Source organism: Felis catus, chromosome D2, assembly GCF_018350175.1.
Source record: "Felis catus isolate Fca126 chromosome D2, F.catus_Fca126_mat1.0, whole genome shotgun sequence".
In the NCBI taxonomy this organism is placed as follows: Eukaryota; Metazoa; Chordata; class Mammalia; order Carnivora; family Felidae; genus Felis; species Felis catus.
The window spans coordinates 41,549,460-41,572,925 of NC_058378.1; the positions used below are offsets into that span (position 1 = coordinate 41,549,460).

General features: G+C 36.4%; 1 protein-coding gene and 1 long non-coding RNA gene across 11 annotated transcripts in view; both read left to right on the forward strand.

The window, feature by feature from the left end:
- The window catches only part of NRG3 (neuregulin 3), a 1,060,361-nt gene that overhangs the window by 721,582 nt on the left and 315,313 nt on the right, over positions 1 to 23,466 (forward strand). The gene's annotated exons all lie outside the window — the stretch shown is intronic.
- On the forward strand, positions 17,694 to 22,968 carry LOC109492536. Its single transcript, XR_002736857.2, has 3 exons — positions 17,694 to 18,449; positions 20,820 to 20,950; positions 22,740 to 22,968. It is a non-coding gene; the product is annotated as an uncharacterized LOC109492536 (long non-coding RNA).

Consider the following 23,466-nt stretch of genomic DNA (forward strand, 5'->3'; position numbering starts at 1 on the left):
CCATTAAGGGATTCACATGACTACAATGAACTGAATGAGTTTTCTCAGTCCAGATTTTAGGAAACTGGAGATGAAAATACAACAATAAAGTGAATAATGTGTGCATTTTAATGTTATCTTCTGGAAACAATTACTTAACTTATATGAATGGTTAAAATCTGCAAAAATGTAGACACCAATCTGGTCAGTAAGAAAGAAACAGTGTTGTAAAAGCAACTTCTTTTTTTTTTAAGTTTATTTATTTTGAAAGACACAGAGAGAGAGAGAGAGAGAGAGAGAGAGAGAGAGAGAGAGAGAGCGCATGCGCACATAAGCAGGGGAGGGACAGAGAGAGAGAGAGAGAAAGAGAATCCCAAGCAGGCTCCACACTGTCGGCACAGAGTCCGATGGGCGGCTCGAACTCATGAACCTGGAAATCAGGACCTGAGCTGAAATCAGCAGTCAGACCCTTCACCGACTGAGCTACCCGGGTGCCCAGTAAAAGTAACTTCTTAAATGAAACATTCACCTGTGAGCAGAAGATATGAGAGAAACAGAAGTCTTTAGGTCTTACTACAGTAGAACTTTCCAAGCAAGCTACCCACAAATGGGCATCCTCATGAGGTAATGAGCTTCCTGCTATGGAGGAACATTGGAGTTGATTAGTTGAACAATTCTTGGGTGAGGATGTTGCAAAAACTGCCCCCATCAGATTGGAGAATTAACTAAAAGTGGATTTTAAAACGTTCCTCTCTACCACAATTCCATCGTATCAGAGGACTTAAGAGCCGGGAGATGTAGAGATGTATCTGTGACTAATCACACTGAAAATTGAGTGAATCCTCAAAGATAGGCTGACGATGGGGACAGAAAACAGAACAAAATGATTTTCTCAAGAATGACTTTGCCTCCTTGGTAGTCTCAACCTAATTTTCCCTCTTGATTAGTGAAGAGAAATGGGGTGAAGGGTTTGTAAGCCAAAGTCCCTACTGAGGATGTGCTTTTGTATGGTTCTGGGGCAATGACACCAAAGGGAACCCACAGAACAGGAGCCACAGCTCACCCTCTTCTCCAGAAATAAATGAGGGCAGGGGACTGCCAGCAGCCACAGCACAGTTCAGGCAGAGGGTAGAGGATTGATGCTCCCGGGAGTAAAAGCCCCAACACACAAAAAAATATTTGCATTCCAAACCCCAAATTAATTAGAAATGGGAATAAATTAAAAGAAAGTGAGAAGGGCAAGAGAGTTAAAAAATAGAAAAACAAATGTAGAAGTAATTACAATTGTAAGGAATAGAAGCAATTTGAAAACCTTTTCAACATAGGGTTGCATAGCCAGAATCCTGTGGGCAGGATGAGACAAACTGGACTGCTTTCACATTGCTCTGTTTTTCTTTTCTTTATTAAAAAAAATTATATGGATAACTCATGAGGACATTTGGGTCATAAAGAAAAGAAGAAAGATGATATGTCAGTTCTACTTATAGCCCCCAAACAGAACAACTGTTCATATTTGGGCTATTTGCCCCCACTATTTTCAAAGTAAGAAATTTTAGTTGAAAATAGTTTTAAGGGTCAATTTTATATTTAATGGTCACATAAATCCAAAATAGTTCTCTTGGTTACTGTAAGCCCTTTAAAAAGACAGTTTTAGTAACTATATATTATTCCTTAACTAGGTACACATTAATTTATTCTCCCGTCTTCCTGTTGTTTGACAATGAATTTTGCTTCCCTTATGTTTACTACTAAAACAAAAGAAACCTAAAAGCTACATTTTTGTTCACAAAGCTATTTTTTATTCTTTAAATTATACTACTAGTAATGGAAATATTGGGTATGAATAGAAACAGGGTTTTTATGTAATGTCACAATGAATTGTCCAATTGCATTCAGATAAGCAAATGCAGTGCATGACTTTTTAGTGCCTCTTCTAGGCAGGATTTTGGTAGTTACCATAACCTTCCCTTCAGGATCAGTTCTGGGAATTAGTCATTAATCTGTCTCTTGAGAAAGAGAACATATAGCACTTTGCGGAAAGCTGCTAATTAATCCTCCTGACTCCCTAGTGAGAGAGGGACATATAAATGTCTCCACTGCAGGCATTGACTAAGAAATGTTGTTAATCGATGTGACAGACACCAAATCAAATTCCACAGATGCCAGAGAGCTCTCCTGCTAGACGACTAGGCTTTCTTCTAAATGTGGTCCAGCTGGCTTCTGAGGTTTCCTGGAAGATTCTGGGTTGCTGCATCTGCCATACCCAATGCCTGTTTGGGAACACAGGGTTCTAGTTCAAGGTTCCACTTCCACCCTGGTGTGCTCTCCATCCATGCACCCTTTTTAAGCATGGGTTCTTCCCAATCTCAAAGCAGTGATGGAATTTACATAATCTTTGAGATGTTCAAGAAACTGTGCCTCATTTCCCTTCAGCTTTTGATGCCATTTCCCTGTGAGCACCACCAGACTCCGTCAGCTTGTTCTTTCGTCTTTGTGGATAGTGTGATTAACAGTTAATGCTGATTTCCACATTGGCTCAGAGTTTCCTTTTGGATTTCATATTTTCATGGGACAGGATAGTTCCATGCAGCCTTGACAGTATTCAGGGTTTTGTTTTGTTGTTACTGTTTTTTAGGTGTGCTTTGGAAATAATTTCAAACTTACTGAAAAAGTGAAAAAAGCATTTCAAGGACCCCTCACATACTCTGACCAAGATTCAGCTACCGTTTTACCCCATTTTGTCATTTGCAATCTCTCAATCAGTTTATCAATATGTAACTTTTTGTCCAATCCACCAGTGACCATTTGCTCCTACATATTTCAATGCGTGTTTCCTCTCATGTGCTCGTCATGTGCATAGTGAAGCATCAAGTTAAAAACCAAAGGAATACCCCTTGAAAAGTGGCCTCTGGGCATATAGTACACACTGAAGCTAAGGGTTTCCAGGAGTTGGAAATATACTCTGCCCACGTTTAGTTAGATAAGACGTCCAGAGGCTTTCTTCAAGGCACCTCCTATTACCTGAATAAGTCAGAGATTTTCTCTTCCCATATGCTTCCCTTTGTCTTAAGTGTCCTTTTCAATTTCTAGTCCTCCCTACTGAAAACACTTGTGGTTCAAGGATCAGTTCAACTATCCCATCTTTGTGACTTTCTCTGAACTTTTCCCTGGCAAAAAATTCTTTACAGTGACTCATATGTTGCTATTTTGCCCTGTGTGTTCCTTTGTGTGAGGTGGTGAGATTCTCAAAAGAGAGTCTATGTTGTATTATGTTGGAGTTTTTTTGTATCTAGCAATTAGTGGAGTGGGTGGCACATTTTAGGTACCCTAAAATACTTTGCATAATACTAATGGAAGTCATCCGCCCTTATTCACTTACATTGTTTTTATTTATTTGTTTCATCTTTCACTTTATTTCTCCTCTTGGTGATTATGACTGGATTCACTCACTACCCATTAATTCAGCTCTTAACTGTTTGCAAACTATCGTCATGGTAGCTTGAGTGGGAACTTACACCAATTAAGAATGCTTTTGGCTGCAGTATCAGAAAACCTCTAGGTGATTTCATCATTGACACAATGGCTTATTAATGTCATCAAGTTCTCAGGCTTGTTCTGTCTTTCTGTTCTGCCATCCACAGGCTTGTCGACTCATGATCACAAGGTAGCTACAGCATGTACAAACATTTCATCTTTGTGGAACCATGTTTACAGAAGAAGGAATAAGGTCTGGGTAAAAGGGGTTTCTTGTACTTGGGAGAAAATTGTTTTCCACCTATCCTCCAAAAGACTCCTTCCAATGCATTTTGTAGAAACAAGTCACATAAATATAGTTGGGGCAAAAAGAACTAGGAAAGTAAATGCCTGGCATAGAGAAGGATAATTTCCAAGATCATTTTAAAGCAATCATTAATCATATCTGGTCTGGATCCATTATCATCATAAACAAAAACAAGTTCCTGTTGGCAAAGAAGTAGAATAATTAGCCCTTGGATAGTAAGTAACAGAATCTGCCACTTTATCCTTTAGAGCAAGTTGTATGACATAGTCACAACCCAATGACCCAGTGCACGAGTCTTTCCCAAAACTCAAATATTCTAATAGAATTGGGAGAGTAGAGAAGCAGACAGGTGTGAAGCCTCTAACCATTAATTAGAGAGTGAGAAGAGAAGGAATAGATACATTTTATAGAGAGAATTAGTATTAGTGAGGTCCAACATGGTTTGAAGTGTGGCCTAGGAATCTGGAGATGGAAACATTTAGATGTCCAAGCATCAGGAGCATGTCAGCAGGCTTGTGTTTACAAAGAAAATAAAACTTTTAACCAGCTTATCCAGACTCTGTTCCATGGAGAATTCTTTCCACAGAAAGATGTTATTAGGAAAATGGAGGTTATAGCCAAGGATGGGAGAAGGGCTATTTCAAATTGTTAACATTAACTAATATGTACTGTGAATTTCCAAGAGGAGTTTGAGGTGATCAGTGTTTCCCAAATTCACCTGACCATAGATCAAGCCCAGAGAGAAGTTCATAAGCTTAATTAGCTAAGTACACTTTGGTAAGTGTTCCCTTAAGTTGTGAAACACTTTGGTAAATGTTCCCTTAAATTGTGAAAAAAAACTGGCAAGAGAAGGGCAAGAGCCAATCCTAGAAAAACATCCTGGATTTCTAGTTAAATTATTAAGAAAAATACTAAAACACTGCTAGCAAAGCAAATTTCAAGGATCAGAACTTGGACACAAATAGAGAATGGGTCATAAAATCCAATTGATCAACAAGGCATTAACAGTAAGGCTGTTTGGCGTTGGCTCATCTGAGTACTGGACCAGGAGTTAGATGAATTCTTCCAAATTATTGACTTTATCCAAGAATGAGCCAGATTTGAGGTAATGAAATTTTCTGTTTTTTGTTTTTTCTTTTTTTCCTTTTGGAGAGGGTGTTCAGTCATCATGGTTCTGAATAATTAATTTTTTAAGTCTTTATTTAAATTCTAGTTAGTTAACATATAGTGTAATATTTGTTTCAGTAGTAGAAATTAGTGATTCATCACTTACATATAATACCCAATGCTCATCACAACAAGAGCCCTCCTTAATTCCCATCCTCCATTTTGCTCATCCCCTGCCCACCTCCCTTCCAGTGAACGTCAGTTTGTTCTCTATAGTTAAGAGTCTCTGGGGCTATCAATTTACAGTGGGAAGGGTAGAGAGGAAAGGGAGAACAAGACACTAAGCAAGGCTTGGCAACAATATGTACAAGTATGCTTATGTATGCAGTATACACATAAGTATACACATAAGTATACATGTATACACATAAGTATACATGTATATGTTACCGATAAAAATGTTGTGGAGTCCCTGTATTATTCTTTTTGTGATCTTCTCATACATATAGATGATTTAAAATAGCATGCGTAATTTCAAAATAAATTGGGGGATGCACATAAAAAGCTCAAATAAAATAGACTTCTTTGATAGTTTTGAAAGCCCATGAAAGGGACCCGCAAGAGAATCAATGCTTCCCCTCCAATGAACATCTTTTATTTAGAGAAATGCACTCAGGAAGTCTGGCAGAACTGTGTCCTAAAAGCAAGGTCAAATGCTGATTAGTAGAAAGTACTTTGGAGAAAGTGTAAGGAAGCACTAAATGATAACAGTACATATTTCACATTTGTTAATCAACACATCTTTAATTAATCATTTGTGTTCAATATGCAGAACAGATGGAGGGTGGATGGAGTGCTGTATGTGATAATGTTACATTGTTATAAATTGTAGGAGATGGAAGACAAGAAGCAGAGATACCTCTCTGTATATGTGGGTTGGGATGAAGAAAGAGGATGGAGTCTTGCAATCTGCTCACTGGGACCCTTGGAGATCTACTGGGTATATGGGTTGGTCAAACTGATCTAGATCTTTTTGCTTGACCAAATTAGAAAAAAATATTTATATCTTTGAAATCTGTCAAGGTCGTCATAATATCATTATGTGAAAACACTTGAAAAGACCTGAACCATTAAACTTTATATGCAATGAGCTCCAAGCCATTCAGAGACATGGATTTTAGTTAGAGGAGAGGCCAGAATAGTAAATCGAATGTGAACCTCTCAGGGGTATCTTACCATGATTTGATTTGGCCTCTTGTCTTCTCTGTTCTAAGATTGTATTCTAACTTCTGTTTTCCTTGTGTCATAACTGATATACTTATTCGAAAGGTTCTCTCTCATCATCTAAACACTCAAAGTTGACTAAATTTCTAAAGCTGTGGTGACCCAAAACTCAACCCACTTGTGTTACTTTTGGATTCTGTAGAAATGTATGTCCATGCTGGAGTTGTTTTGGTTTATTTCCCATTCCCTGAGAAGAAGTGTGTTCTTGTCTTCTGAGGTAGCTTTAGGACTGAAAAAAAACAACAACAACAACAAAAAACCACCTTCTTTCATGCTGGGGAGGGTTCATGGTTTGTTTTTTGGTGGGGAGAATGTCCCTCCTGGCTAACTTTATTGATCCTCATAGTTTCTCAATTGTTCCATACATATCACACACACACACACACACACACACACACACACACACACACACACATCTGGAGTAAAAACTGTTATCTTGAAACAACAGACTAAGATATGTAGCATCACTTATAACAATATGAGCATTGTAAAATAAAACTAGAATTTTCTCCTCCTCCCCTTCCTTTCTCAAGCAATTACATCCTGAAGCCATGAGGTGGAGCAGGACAAAGTATGTATCCCTGGCCAGCATGGTTGAGGGTGGGGAATACAGTGGACTAGGGCTGGGTTTAAGAGCACAAGAAAGAGTCTATGCAATGGGGACGGGGGTTCCTGGTATAGGATGTCAGAGCCAAAATGGGTGAGGAGGTGTCCACACGTAGGGTGGCTTGGTACGCAGTGTCCGATTCCAAGCCGGCTGAGAGAATCTTCATGGAAGCAGATAATGGCAACACTGGAAGATTGATATATATAGGAAGAATGATCAGTTAATAAATATATTAAAGGTGATGACATCCATGTTTCTCACTGGAAGAGAAGATTATTTCAAATAAGAAGAAGAAAAAAAGTAAGGTGCACCTGTGGTGCAGGATTGGAATGGAGCTATTCGTCTGGACTCATAGTTTTCAATATACAGACGTAGATATAGAAATATATATGTGGAAATGCATGTGTATGCCTGTATGTGTATGTATTTGGTATGTTTGTGTGTTCATTCTGAATTCTATCAACTGAGAGAGTCTAGGAATAGTGACACTCCAGATCTCGGCTTCTAAAAACCATTTCCCTCCAAAAGAAATCAGAGTGTCTTGGAGAAATGATTGATTCCAGATAGCAAGAAAAGTACTAGAAAAGTCTGGAATATTTTTGTATAAGAAAGCAAGGAATATCTCAAAGAATGATGAGGATATATTAAAAGGACACACAAATGTAGTTAAATGGGGTCCCACATTTCGCTAAATTTGGGACATTGAAGATTATAATAATCATGATAGTAATATATAAAAATGGATAAATAGATAGATAAATCCATGTTTATATAAATATGGGCGTGATATAAATATTTGATGAGGAAAAGGATACTGTGGGTTTTATTTTCACAAAATACTTGCTAATTACAAAAGGAAAGAGTAAATTTACAGTGGAGAAGCCTGTCCTGCACTGTTTTAATTAAGTAATAATTGTGGACATCACTAGCAATGGGACAAACCAAACTATTCACCACCCAATAGGATGCAGTCAGAAGAATGGGACACCCCATCTATAATGCATTTCCTGAATCTAATCATAAGGAAACATCAGGAAAATGCAAATTGAGAAACGTTCCACACAAAACTGGCCTATAATCTTCAAAAGTGCCAAAGTCATGAAAGTCAAGGAAAGACTGAAGAAATGTCCAGACAGCAGAAAACGAGAGATAGGACACTTAAGTGCAATGCTTCATTCTGATTCAGATCTTTTTTTTTTTTTTTCCTAAGGACATTATTGTAACAATTGATAAAACTTGAAGTCTAAGGATTAGATGATAGCAATGTGGCAAAGTTAATTAAATTTGCTAAGTTGTATCTTATGGTCATATATGAAAATGCCCTTGTCTGTAGGGAAAACACAGTAAAGTACTTGAGGGTGGTAGAAAATCATGTCAGCAACTTACCCTCAAAATTGTCAGGAGAAAACGTTCTTTGAGCTGTCCTGGCAACTTTCCTGTAAGCTTAGAGTTGTTTTAAAATTACAAACTAAAACTAGACAAGACGAGGAGAAGACAATGCTGAATTAAGCACACGTGTCACATTACAAATGCTTTTCCTGGATGAAATGCCCTTGCTACAGATGCTACTGATGCAATTTCTTCATAAAGGTTGATAGCAACACACACATTTTCCACACCATGTTCAAAGGTGAAATTGATTATTCAACCTATTACATCTAGATTGGAGACTTGGAATTATTATAAGCAATTAGATGGACTTATAAAAGAATTGGAATAATAAAACAGTTGTAAGTGTAAAACAATTAGATGGACTTAATCTGGAAGTTGCGTTCTGTTTTGAATCTAAGTACTGTCATGAAAAATAAAACAATTTATTGCACTGTGTCCTTGGAAACATTTTGGTTATTTCACACTTAAAATGCTCACTCTTAAAGGTAATTATTATTAACACGGTCTTGCATTTGCCCAGTTTGACCTGGAGACTGAAATGAGTTGTGACTAATGCCCCAGCTGATATTCCCAAATTACGGCAAAGATTGGATCTCATCCATTGCTGTGAATGACTTCTTGCCAGACACCTGAGATTTGAATATCCAAAATCACACTCCAAGGCATTCCTGAATACAGATTTCAAAACCAAAAACAAACAAAACCCCTATCACGTAACCATTATCCTGGTAAGCCTGTTGAAATGAAATCTTTTACTTCAGGATGTTCCCTTGAATTCTGTTGCTTTGACATGAAAAGATCAAACTGAATAAACTACTCAGTACCTCTTTATGTATGGAGACTTTAAACAGCACAAATTACCATTTACCCATCTAAAGAGCAATCTGAGGATGGTACAGCCATCACCACCATACTTGGCCAGTTGCAACCATTGTAGAAAACCAATGGCATGTTAATCCTTCTAGGATTTGTGATGAGGTGTCTCTTTTAACTTTTGGTGAAATTATTCAAAGCTGCCAGAAGTTCTTGGCTTTTCAACACTTCCAGTGAAAACCAGAGAAGCTGTGTTCATGTTATCATTTGGGACCCTCCCCCATTTTTAAGACTTTTCTCAGATGTAGGAATTTCATGACAATGGCTAAAAGAACCCTGGTTGTTTCATCCAGTAGAAGTGATATCTGAAACTAATATAATAGGATATGTCAACTATACTTCAATTAAAACAAAATACTTGTGATTACTAAAATATCAGAACTATAGACATGTAGGCCACTGGGCCTCATTTGTATAGACTGGGTTAAATATTGGACTCCATGATGGTGTTTCTGAGGATCACTTTCTGATCCCTATTAATGTTTTATCCTGAACTCAAATCTACAATCAACTGGTAGCAAACTTTCTCCAGGAACTGAATAAGAGCAGATTTTTCAGCTCCTCTTTTGTCTAGATTGGATTGTTAGTAGAAATAGAAGAAGGATATTTTTTATCCATTTTACCTGAAGATGAATGTATTAAGCATTAACCAACTAGATGCTTGTAAAATACTTTCAAGGAACAAATGCAATAAAAAAATGATAAATATAATTATTATAAAATTGTAACAGGCTCATTTAGAGGAGTCGTTTGAAAGGTCTTCATTAAACATGATTGGGTATTATGTTTATTAATTCATTAAACTCTACTTCAAATGCCAGATAAATAAAATGCATTATTAATATGTCATAAACTAAATGGAATAATGCCACACAGACCTATTACTTTCAAAGTGCCTTGCAAGTATTAACCAATTCATGCTTATTATTCTTTCAAGGATAGCTTATATGATTGAACAGGAAGTATTATAATAATTTTATTTGCCATAATACAAAACCCTTACTACAAAATCTGAACTCTTTAAATTTTGAGTTTATAGTATTTTTTCTCTAAGTATCATATGCTTATTGTAAAATATAGATCCATATAAACATAAAAATTAAAATCATTGCTAATGATTAATCTACACAGAGGAAATCTGTTAACATTTTGGAATTTTTCATATTTCTTCTCAGGCTTATATTTTTGAATCTCTCTCTCTCTCTCTCTCTCTCTCTCTCTCTCTCTTCCTCCCTCCCTCTCTCTCTCTCTCTCTCTTTCTGTGTGTGTGTGTGTATTTCATAAAGTTGAAGTTTCATGTTATATAATATCTTATATATATCATATTCACTTAAAAATATCAAATGGAGCACATAATTTCACATGGTTTACAATCTTTTTTTTCTTTGAAAATGAAGAAACCAACAACAAAATAAAACAGGGTTCCCTGGACAATTGGTTAATTCTAAGTCTAGTGTATAAGTCTAGTGTATAAGTTTACACCAGGCATATGAGATGAGCCTACAACATTTTTTTAAGTGTATTTTTTTGAGTGGAGAGGGGCAGAGAGAGAGAGAGAGTCCTAAGTAGGCCCCGTGCTGCCCATGCAGAGGCCAACATGGGGCTTGATCCCACGAATTGTGAGACCATGTCCTGAGCAGAGATTAAGAGTTGGTCACTCAATCGACTGAGCCACCCAGCTGCCCAAGACTACAACATTTTAATCACAGATAGTAAGGAAACTAGGAACCCACAAAGGCCCATCAAGAGTACTCCTGAGCCAGCATGGAGCCAAAGCTTCAACAGAATCAGAAGCCATCTGGCCAAATATCAGACAATTCAAGCATTAATAAGGTTAATAACTAATCCATTAGAATACATGTAACATGTTAAAACTCATAAATATGCAACAATACAAAATAAAAAAAATATTGTTTACCACTGCAGAATGCTTATGAATCAACTCCTTATTTTAAAAAATTAGTGAACAGAGAGAAAAACAAGCAAGCTTTTATCTTGTTTTTTGTTTTGTTGTTGTTGTTTTTTGTTTTGGTTTGGTTTTTGTTTTTTGTGGATTTTTTTGTTTTTTGTTTCTTGTTTTGTTTTTTTTTGGGGGGGTTGTTTGTTTGTTTTGGTATTTTCTTGTTTATCTTCTCTATCAAGGGTCACCAAACAGTAGATTAAGGAAGATTTTTGTTTGTTTTTAAGTACTCCAGCTGGCAAGTGGGAAAGAACTGATAGAATTGGAACATTACTGTTTTGTGACTCCAAATGAATCAACAAACTGAGGCATTGATTATTAACAGCAACTAACATCAATAAATGAAAGATAACCAAACATCACACGGTTCAAGGTGAAAGAATATACACCACCTGTGAGTTAGCCCTGATTCACAAAATATGAACCTTTAATGTGATCAAACCTCTACATCCAACCATTAACTTACAGAAAATACTGAAAATGGAGGGATGTGTTAAGTGACACTCTGGATGAAACTAATAAAAATAAGACTGGGGAAATCTACAGGGGGAAAAAATCCCAAATACCTGGTTTCTCCAATAAATACATTGAAAGGAAAGGAAAAAAAGAGAGAGAAAAGGAAATCTATGGGGTAAATAAGATGCTTAAAAGAAATATCAGCCAATTGCAATGTGCAGACTTTAAGACTAATCCAAAGCAAAAACCTGTATAAACTGTTTTTAACATTTGTGAAACAATTAGAAAGTGAACACTGAATATTTGATTAAGAGGGTATTGTTAACCTTAGGTGAGATAATAGTATGTATACATATATACAATACCTACATGTACACGTATATGTCTGTGCTTGAGTATGCGTATGTGTGTGTGTGTATCATATATATCTATATATCTATATCTATATATATAGCTATAGCTATATAGATAGATAGTGTATGGATGAAATGATGCAAGGTTGATGTAAACCAGTTGGAGGTTAAAAGATGATACCAGACTGGCCACAAGTCATTCATTATTTAAATGAATTATAGGGTCTATTATACACTTTTGTCTACTTTTAAACATTTAAAATTTTTATAATGAAACATTTTAAAATATGTATAGATTTTGACTGTTCTTCCTTATAACAAATTAATCATTGAAAATATGATTGCCAAATATCCTGTGCCATGAATCATAATCTGTTATAATAATAACCTATTAATAATAATATATCTATCATAATAATAATTTATTAATGCTGTTTAAGTGGATAACAATCTAAGACCTATAAACTGTGTCACCTTGGAAAAGACTTGAATCTGTTAGAATTTCTGTGTTCTAAGTTATTACACTTTTCACCAAAAGCTATCAGTTTTCCAAACAATGATTATTAAGTTGTTTATCCTTTTTCCTTTATGATGAAATGACTCTGTTGCTATGTTCAAAGATACTGTGTAAGTTCCTGTTCTCCAATGTCCCTGGACTAATCCTGGGTTCTATGTATTTGTCAGTGAACTCCCTAATTTAGCTCCTCTGTTCCCCTTTGAATTCCTTTTGTTCTGTCTCCCTCCCGCCCCTTACTGTAGAATTTCTCATGTTTGATCTAACCATTTGTATATAAAAACTCTTTAAAAGATGATTGGAAACTTTGAATGTAGGGTGAGCTGGGTTTCACCAGCAGCAAAAGGTCTTTTCTCTTTAGCTGATCAGTTTCTACCATAACTCTTCCAGTCTTTTGCCTTATGTGCTTGGCTGCCAGCTTTGTAGAAGGTAACAGAAGAACTTCCCTTGAGGCTGGGTGTATGGGTATCTAATTCTCCTTTTACAAGATTCATGCCACCATATTTTCAGCTTCACCTCACCTTCAAAGGGTACCTGAATCCCTTCAATTCTTGAGTTCCGCATATAGGAACTTCCCAGAGTTCACATAAAGGAATGGTTTGTTTCTTGTTGGCTTCCCTTTCTATGTGCATAGCTATTAGGTTTCTAAGTGTTCACCCTGCATCAATTATAACTAGAAACTTCATACCACTGTTCATATCTCTGCTTATTTTCTTTTAATCTTGAAGGCTCATGTCCTTTCTATTCCTTTTTACAAATTGTCGTTTAAGTTAGGTTTTAAGCTGTTAGATAAAATTTTTTGAAGAAAGTAAAAGCACAACTCTCAACATGTTAAATATTTTGTTTTAGTTATTGATGAGGAAAATAGGTCTTACAAGTTCAATGAAAAATTTTTTTAAATATGCATTTATTTTATTTCTTTTAAATGTTTGTTTATTTATTTATTTTGAGAGGGAGACTGTGAGCAGGGAAGGGGCCAAGAGAGAGGGAGACAGAGAGAATCCCAAGCAGGCTCCAGGCTGCCAATGCAGAGCCTGATGCAGGCTCTAACCCATAGACCATGACCTGAGCTGAAACTGAGATTTGGACACTTAACTGACTGAACCATCCAGGAGCCCCAGATGCATTTATAATTAGGAATATTGAAATAAATGTGAGAATAGAGGCAAAACTGGTTTCTTTAATAATCAGGAAGAGAAATCAGTTGAACCTCTACCAGACAGGACAGAATGTACATGTCTACAGACAAGAATTATTCTGCATTGCTATTAGTTATCTGCAATTTACAGAGTTGTAACATAACTCCCATTGAACCAGAATCAGATATAACAGGAGAATGTGCTAAAAAAAATAGTTTTTCACTGAAACTCAGACTTTTTTCCCTTCTGAGTCAAAACATTGATGAAGGCAAGGGTCCAACCATCCAAGTTTAAATAGGTTTATTCCCACTTCACCGTTTTTTCCCCCAGTTCAACTCCATTAGATTAAGTTTTTCTCTCAATCCAAGATCTTACTTTAATGTTTTGGGAGAGCCTATAGATGTTATAACAGATGTTGCCTGGCTTCCATTTTTCTACTGTGTGTTTTCATATTTTCCTTTTTTCTTCCCAGTATTTTAATGAGTCAGAGGTCCCATAACAAAACTATTAAGTTAGAAGTATCCGATATCAGGCACTCTGAGCAATACCGGTGCAGTTTTGTCAATGTTTAAACAATAACTGAAAAGCTTCTCACTTCTAATTGAACATATTAATCCACCCAAGATCTGTCACCATGAAAGAAAAGTTCCTCTTCCTGCACCTTCTACAAGGTGGGGTCATTTTATCTGAGCACCAGATTGAAATACTAGCTGAAGAACATCAATGAATTTTTTGTTTTTGGAATGGTAGGTGAAGGTCACTGCCCTGGCCCAATCAGAATCACTGTTTGCCTTAGAAGACCTCCACCTGTGTGGTCCTTTCACTCCATGCCTATTTCTACAGTCCCGCCTTCCATCAGTGCTGGACTTCCTTTCAAATGTTACTCATCTGTAATTGCTCTGAAGTTATTCTTCAGTGTGTAAACCTGTTCTGCCTCAACCATCATCAGCTGAACAAATATTATTTCTATTGCTTATGCTACTTCTATTTGTGATTGCCAGTACACAAATTCAGGACAAAGCAAGATTTTCAGAATATGTGAATATAGACTCCTCTTGAATGCTAATGATTTTTATACTGTTCTCCTTGAGTCATCTCCTAAGGTTGTGAGAGTAGATTTGCAGCCCTTCAAGATTGTAGGTGGAAAAAAAAAATAAAAAGCAAGTAAGAGTGTTTTGTTGAGCCTTGCCTCAAAGTCACTTGAATTTCTTCAAACCCCTTTCTTGTATAATAATTTTCCTGTCTCATGGAGCAGCTCCCCTCTCCTCCAGCTATCGCACCTGGAGATAAAAGCTGTCATCTTGCAACCTAATGTAGTTTAAATATATTTCAGTGGAGGCTCTAGAATTTCTGTAAAATCAGGGTTTGAGTTCAGCAATTCAGTTGGAGCAAGACAGAGAGAATATTAAAACTGTGTTCCTATGACACTTTTACATAAAACTGATAAAATAGCAATGGTCCATAACAAAGAATGAGAGGGAGTCAACCAGTAGATATTACTGGGGATTAGGATGTGTGCTTTCCTTTTCCCAACCCAGCTACCTCTAGGCCCTACTACTGACCTCACTATATCCTTTAGGAACAGCTCAAAGAAAATGAACAGGACCATAGTTTAATAGAGGCCAGTACCCAAGGAGTCCTCAGTGAGTCTATGGGAGTAATGAGCAGATATAGAAACAGGTCTTATCTTGGAATATGCAAGAGCAGGACCATCATGTGTGTTTACCCATTTCTCATTTCTAGGAACACAAAAGAATGGGAGAAGAGGAAACTCTCAACTTTCACTATGTCCCAGCTTCTGAGAATACAGAACTCAGATAAAGCTTGGTATCATTCATTTACTCCTCACATGTAGTTGTTTTGTTTAGAACATATTTATGTCCTTTCCAGAAGTACATCTTAACATATCCCCCAATTTTTCAAGCATAAGACAAATGTGATTTAACTTCCTATTTTAGTGGATCATATTGTCAAAGATAATCAAAGCTGGGCACTGGTTAAAAACAATAAAGACAGATTTTGTTTAGTAGAAACTTGAGCAATATGGAAGAGAGTCCAGTGTAAACTGAATTCAACTTTGCCAGAATAAAACTCTGGAGATTTGTTAAATTCTGGGACATGTTGACCAAAAGCCACTGAAAGGAGAATAAGCAGGATGGTTTGGTCCATGTGCCTAGGTCATCTCAGTATGTAATTGGCCCTTATCTGGAGGAAAATAAACTTCTTCTATTTTCAGTGAGATAGGAAATAGTGAGGTAGGTTGGAGCAAGGTGCCCATCAAAGTTAGGCTCTTAACCCTCACACAGACACCAGGGGGGAGAGCTATCTCCTTGAAAGTTTGTATTCCAAAGAGATGACTCTCAGGTCCTTGAAAGATAGTTTGAGGTAGTAGAAGATTTATGTCTCAAAGCCCACAGAAAGGATTTATAGTTGCAAACTTTCTCAAGTATCTGCTCTAAGGACTTCGGGGGCCTTTCAGTCTATCACTAGGTTTTGACTGGAACAGACAGGAAGTCCTCCTGGCAGCATTGAGCTTTGTTAGATAGGCATTTTAAGGGGATTAGGATCATCCAAGGAACATGGCCATAAGCTGCTAGGAGCCATAGTAAAGTCTGGTCAAGTCTCTTAGTGAAGGGAATTAGATGGACTTGTTATGTGCTGAGAATGTTTGTAGTTCTTAGGGGAAATATTTTTTAGGCTAACTCGCAGGTGACTTCATTGCAGTATTGGCAGACATTTACAGTGAAGGAACATCTTTGTAGCAGATTGTACCCCTGTAACCTTTTCAAAGACTGAGCTAATTCCAAAAATTCCCAGGAAATTTACCCTGTTCAGAATCAAGACAGATAGGCATGGGGCCAGGTGGTACCCTGAGATTACTTGGAGTTCAACAAAAACATAAAAAAACTAGCATGACCTAGTTCCTCGAATCTCAGACTTCTCCAACTTCATGATGTGTGTGTGTGTGTGTGTGTGTGTGTGTGTGTGTGTGTGTGTGTGTCTTTCTTCAGGCTGTACAGTATATTTCCCACCCTTAGTATTTGATAATTCTAACAACTTAAGAGACTTAGGAGTTTGCCTAGGCTGCTATTCATTAGCCAGAATACTGGCCCTGGGCTATAAATGCAGCGGCCAACTTCTCCCAAAAAGCTATCAATTCTTTAAAAATGTTCTGGTAATGTGCTATCTCAGTTTATAGTGTCTCATTAAAAATAACAATAGCAACAACAAAAACACCTAAGATTGTTTGATTGAGCTCTCCTATATCAACATTTGGGATTTATCTATATCACTGGATAATAAGAAGAAAAATCACAAGAATGATGCCCAAATTTTGGTAAGAAAGTGATTCATAGGTGGGCAAATCACCAGTGATTCTGACTTTGAGTATCATAGACACTGTAAAGTCAGATTATAAAGTTAACACAGATTGTTGGGCCTTATATCCACATTAGTTTCTGCAAAATGGTTGATTGGTCAAGTTATTTTCAGAGCCATAGAATTTTGAGGTAATTTTTTTCTCTTAGAAATCCAGAAGTTCTCCATGATCATATAATCATTTATTTGATATTGTTATAGAAAGAAGGGGAAAAAAGATCCAGTAATCAATTAGGTTTTGTAAGAGCAGACACTGAGATCCCACCTCCCAAGATCTGACAATCAGTCTGTCCAGACAGAAGTTGTATTTCCACATTTCATCAAGTGATTCTCATGTAGATATTTCAAGCCCTTCCATTGGGAAAGACCTCTTTCAGACACTTACTGTATTCAACCAGAAAAGCTTTTTCTCAAATTTGTATACAAACACCTATAATTGATGTAAGGGTAAAATTAGGCTGGTAGTTGAGAAAGGCAGAAGGTAATAGGACAGAGAGATAAAGAGGAGAAAGAGTAAGGAAATAAATAACTATTTTTCTTGGTGCTCTTACTTCATTTTCCTATTTAGATTGTCTAGAAGAAGGCAGCATACACAACCGGTAAAGTGAGGTGATGGAAGTTTAGAAACTTTAGAGATTAATGTGGGCCATGGAAGTCTGGAAAGAAGACAAGCTTTAGAAACAAAGGGATGTCTGTGTCAAAAGGACATTAGAGTTCTCCTGATTAAATAGAGAATATTCATGGGGAGATAAACATGTGATAAGGGAGATTAACTATCTCATGATAATTTCATAAATATTTTATATAAGGGCATTTCTTTTGTTTTTAAAATATAAATTCCACTGTAGTTAACATACAGTGTTACATTAGTTTCAGGTGTATAATATAGTGATTCAACAATTTATAAGGACTTTTTTTAATGGCAGGAGGGCTTTGGTACTTTTTTAAATATTTTCAAAAAAATTCTTGACTCTTCTCCCTTCAAGAAATGGAGCTTAATTCCTCTTCCCTTGACTGTGGACTTGATTTAGTGGCTAACTTCTAACAAATAGAGTATTTGTGAAGGAATGGGACTTCCCAAATTAGGTCATAAAAGACATCACAGCTTCCTTCCTCTGCATGCCCTCTCTTGGATTATTCACTCTGCGGAAAGCTAACTGTGATATCATGAGAACGCTAAATCAGCCCTATGGAGAAGCCCATGTGACAAGGAACTGAGGCCTCCTTGTCAATAGCCAACAAGGAATGGAGACCTTCAGCCAACACTCCCAACACTCATCTTGGAAGAAGTACCTCTAGCATAGTAGTTTTCAACTAGGGGTGATTTTGCTGCCTAAGGAACCTGACAATGTCTGGGATATTTTGGTCGTTACAACTAGGAAGGGAGGTAGGATTGGCATCTAGAAGGTAGAGGCCATGGATACTGCTAAAATCCTATAATTCAGAACAAATCCCCATGCAACAAAGTATTATTCATCCCAAACTATCAATAATTCTAAGGGTGAGAAATCTTGACCCAATCAAACAGCATAGTTGACATCTAGATTGTGATGTCATGAGAGACACTGAGTTAGAACCACCCAGCTAAACTGCTCTTAGATTACAGACACTCAGAAAGTGTGTAAGGTAATAAATATGTGTTATTTTAAACTGTTTGGTTTGGGGATAGTTATGCAATAAGAGATAATTAAATCAGCACCCAAAATATTTCTCTGAGCAGGAATAGGTATTTTAAGAAACTGAATCAGATTGGGAATGATAAGGGTATTTGTAGGGACTAAAAGACACAGGAAGAACTTAGTAAATATTTCTTCAAAATAGCATATTTAGCAGTAATGTAGAGTTTATTGTTGTGGTTCATGAGGCTTACCAAGAGCTCAGCTAGTGATAATTATAACAAGTGGTATGACAGAACTGAAACGTATGTGTTTAATAGATCTTGGCAGAAAGTTACTGGTAACTGTTAAGATTTCTAGGAACAAAGTAAGGGGCTGAAGGAGAATCCGAGGTATTATGGAATCAGTAGGTAGAGAAACCAAAGTCTTGTATTCACAAATTGAGTAGTCAAGTGAGATGTTGCTAAATGGACAAGCTAGCTGGATAGAAGAACGATACTTCAGAGATGATGCTGGCATTTTTATGAACTTAGTAGTGGGCTTAATCAAGACTGAAGATGCTATCAAAGAAGAAGTACAGGCCAATGCATACAAACTCCATGGATAGCTTGTGAAAATGCAGATTCTAACGGAGAAGGTCTAGCAAGGCCCTGAAGGTTCTGGGTAACAGAGTGCTAATTGAAGATGGAAAAGCTTGATTTCTGTAGGAAAGACCTTTCTTCTTGTAAGACCTCAGGAATGGGAAGGGGTTGTGCTAAGAAGACAGATATTTAGAGAAAAGGAAGAGTATTCCATTCTCATATGGACAGGTAAAATGAAATAATATAAAAAGGGTCACCATAATCTTGCTAAGATTGAAGATGATGGGAATGGAGGAACAGAGTAGTAGGGGAAAGGAAAAGGCTTGGAATAGTCACAAAGAATGGCTAAAATGGTAATTAATCATGTCCTAACAGTGAGGGTCCCACCAAGTTTAGATAGATAGGGTTTCCAAATATCCATTGACTGATGAACGGATAAAGAAGATGTGGTATATACATATACAATGGAATATTATTCAGCCATCAGAAAGAATGAAATCTTGTCATCTGCAACAACATGGATGGAGCTAGAGTATATTATGCTAAGCAAAATAAGTCAGTCAGAGAAAGACAAATATGATTTCACTCATATGTGGAATTTAAGAAACACAACAGATGAACATAGGGGAAGGAAAGGAAACATAAGATAAAAACAGAGAGGGAGACAAGCCATAAGAGACTCTTAAATACAAAGAATAAACTAATGGTTGCTGGTGGGGAGATGAGGGGGATGGGCTAAATGGGTGATGGGTATTAAGGAGGGCACTTGTTGGGATGAGCACTGGGTGTTATATGCAAGTGATGGATCACTGGGTCTGCTCCTGAAACCAATATTATACTGTATGTTAACTGACTTGAATTTAAATAAGTAATTTTTTAAAAAAGATAGGTAGGGTTTCTTTGAGCTGTACTGCACAATCACAAAAACCAGAAGACTGGAAGCTCTTGCCCTTAAAAAAATGCAATACACACACACACACACTTTAGGAGAGGCAGGGGAATGTAGTGCTAGAAATTAGGTACTACTGTTACTACTGTGGAATTTTATCTTTCAAAGAGACATGGAAACAACCAAAATTTGCAGCTGGAGAGCAAGCTGCATAGAACAGTTAGACAAGAGGATGACATTATTTGTGTAGTTTTGGGGCTTGTGAAAAGGAACTACAAATACCATTGTTCCCCCTCCTGGGTTTCATGGGATGTGATTTTAGGTGACCGTACATCATGGTGAAAGCCTGGACATGACTCTGTTCCCTATTAAGGGAAGGTTGAAGGGAACTAGGTTAAATGAGAGGATTTAAAATGCATTTTATTATTCTCAAGCATTTTATCTCTCATTGCAGGCTTTTTGGCAGGTAGTTAAGACTCCATGGAAATCATTTTAAAATAAAGAGTGTTCACACGCTCACTGGCTGTGTAGTGTGCAAGCCTCTGAATATAGCTTGGTGTCATTTTCTAATAAAATGAGAGAGAATGTGGTGCTGGCTGAACCTTGGGCTCAAAAGAATTCAGACATAGCAGTTTTTCCATCCCTACAGCATGCAGTGTGTAATCTCTGAAAAAAAAAAATTCACTCCAGGCAAACTGAGGTGCCCAAGGTATAAAGAAATTTATTATTATGTAGCCATTTTAGGTTTCTTCTAGATGTGTGCAGAGCACAATACATAAGTGAATGGATGTTGTTAAATATGTCTATCAGAAATGTCCATCATTAATTCTTTTATTATATATTTATTGATTGCACAATGTGACTTTTTCTGTTGATATCGAGGCAAATAAAATATGGTTCCTTTCCCAAGTACTTCAGAATCTATTGAGGAGGCAGTGAGGAAAAGGACACAGCGATGTAACAAATGATGTGTTAAAGACAAACGCTGGGAAATAATTCTTCTGGATCAGAAGAAATTTTCTTAGGTGGTCAAATCTTCAGGTAACATAGAAATTGCTTATTAATGAAAAAAAAGTATTTACTACCAAAAATATGTTATTGGGACACTTTTTGAAGTATCTAAAAATGTAAAAATTAAATATTGACTGAAAACAGGTTCTTGTCTAAATGGGTAGTATGGAATTTGTTCCACTGAGAAAGGCTTATTTCCTGCAACTATTACATAAAATATATTAATCAAATATAGTTACTTAGATTTAAAATTACATGCTGCTTATTTTTTATATACCAGAATCAATTTCAAATGGATCAAGGATTTAAGCGTTAAAAAATAACACCATGGAAGAACATAAAGATAAAATTGAGTCTTTTTTTTCGTTCTAAGGAAGACATTTCTAAGGGAAATGTGTCAGAAAAATTAATAACAAAATCAATGTTTTGATAACATTTAACATTCTGTAGTATAAAAACAGCATTAAAAATGGCAACGTGGGGTAATATCTTTGCAGCAATTGGTACTGGTTTTCTTAATTCACAAAAATATACTTGCAGTAAAAAATCAAAGAGTTACAACCTAATGGGACAGAAAAGAAATACATGAAACAAGGAACACATAAACATGCGAACAAAAATGCCAAATGGATATGGTTACTCCAGGTGTGGAATATTAGCACAATTAGATGTGAATTGTCTCTCATGCAGTTATCAAAGGTTATTCACAAGGCTGGAAGAATGTGGAAATATAGGCACCCTCATTTACTATTGGAGAGGAGATGACATATCCTTTAAGATAAATTTGGTAAAAGTAAAAAAAAAAAAAAAAAAAAAAAAACTTGACCCAACAAATTCACTTCTAGGAATTTATCCTATATGTCTAGTTATATGTATTCATAGCAATGGGGTTCATTACAACATTGAAATAACAAAACTTTGGAAGCAATCTACAAGCCCATCAAATAGAAACTAGTTAACTTGTCGTGTGTCCATAAAGCAATATTATATAAGTATTAAAGATCCTGATGTAAATTTATCTGTATTGGTTTGGAACTATATTGAAGATGTGTGGATATAAGCACAAGCAAGATGTCAAAATACCTTTATAAATTCTCTCATTCGTTAAAAAAAAAGATATATATGCCTTTGTATTAGGTTTAACATTATAAAATTAATATTTGAATTTTTTTTGAAATTTGACTTTTTGACTCACAAAAATGGCAATTTCAGGTAGTTCAGTCTCATATATAAAAGACATTTCCTGGCACATATTCAGGAAAGTGTTAATGTCATTTGCCTCTGGGAAGGGAAAGAATCTAATGTGGAATGCAAGTACAATTATAAACTTTCAAATAAGTTCATGTGTTACTTATCAACTGAAAAACTGATTAAAATTTTCAAACTTTAAAGAAGGCAAAATAGGTAATCACATTACCTAATGAAAAAAATATTAAATTTTGTTTTGTTTTGTTTTGTTTTGTTTTTACACAATTTTGTCACCTGAATACAAGAACTTCTGTCTGGTATCTTACTTTTTCCCCCTGGTGGTAACTCCCGTATACTGGGAATGCCTCCAAAGCAAGTTTCAATATGGTTTCATCCAAAAGAAAAACAAATTTAAAATAGAAAAGTGTTAAATAAATATATAGATGTCCACTGTAGGTTTCTTGAATGTCCTAAGAAATGGAAATCATATCAAATAAAACATAGTAAAATGTAATAAGATCACTTTTTTCCACATCTCTTTTCCTAAAGAACCACTCCTCTCCTCCTCCTTTCCAAATACCTAGTAACCCATACCCCATTCTTTACCCTAATTCCTTTTTTCTTCAATCAGCCCACATGAGCCACTTGCCCGGGCCTTGGCCTCTGCCATTACAGCTCAGCCCTCACTGGAGTCTGTCCAGCAAGAACCTAGAAGCCTGCTAGTAAGAAGAGGTATTCCTTCCTTAGCAGTCATGGAGGAGGAAGATGACAAATACTAAGACAGCCCACTCCTTTTTCACCACATTATGCATCGAATATCTATTGCATAGCATTCCAATAAATGAATGACATCAAGATGATATCTTTAAAATTTAAGCCAGGTTATGATATAAGACCTCATAAGATCTGCTTTGTCCTTACTCCTTCAACCTCTACCACTCCCTTTCTGGATCTTTGTTCCTCATTACACTGACCTCCACACTCTTGTTCCAACACTCCCCAGATGCCTGGATGTCTCAGTTTCTGCTTCTTCACCACTTTCAATTCTTGGTTTAGATGCCACCTTCTCAAATAAAGCTTACAGTGACTAACCCTAGTAGAGCTTTCAGTGCCTACCTTGAATTTCTAATACTCTGTTCTCTGGCTGGCTCTTTAATATTTATATAGCACTTACCACATTTAAGCATAATATAAGTTTTACTTACTTTTGAGTACATTGTTTACATATTTCTGTCCCTTTTTGAAGGTCAGCTGCACCAAGTGAGATTTTTAAAATATGTTTTGATCCAAATAACTTATATCAATGCCTAGGACATAGCAGGTGCTCAATAAATATTTGTTGATTGGAGGAAGGAGAG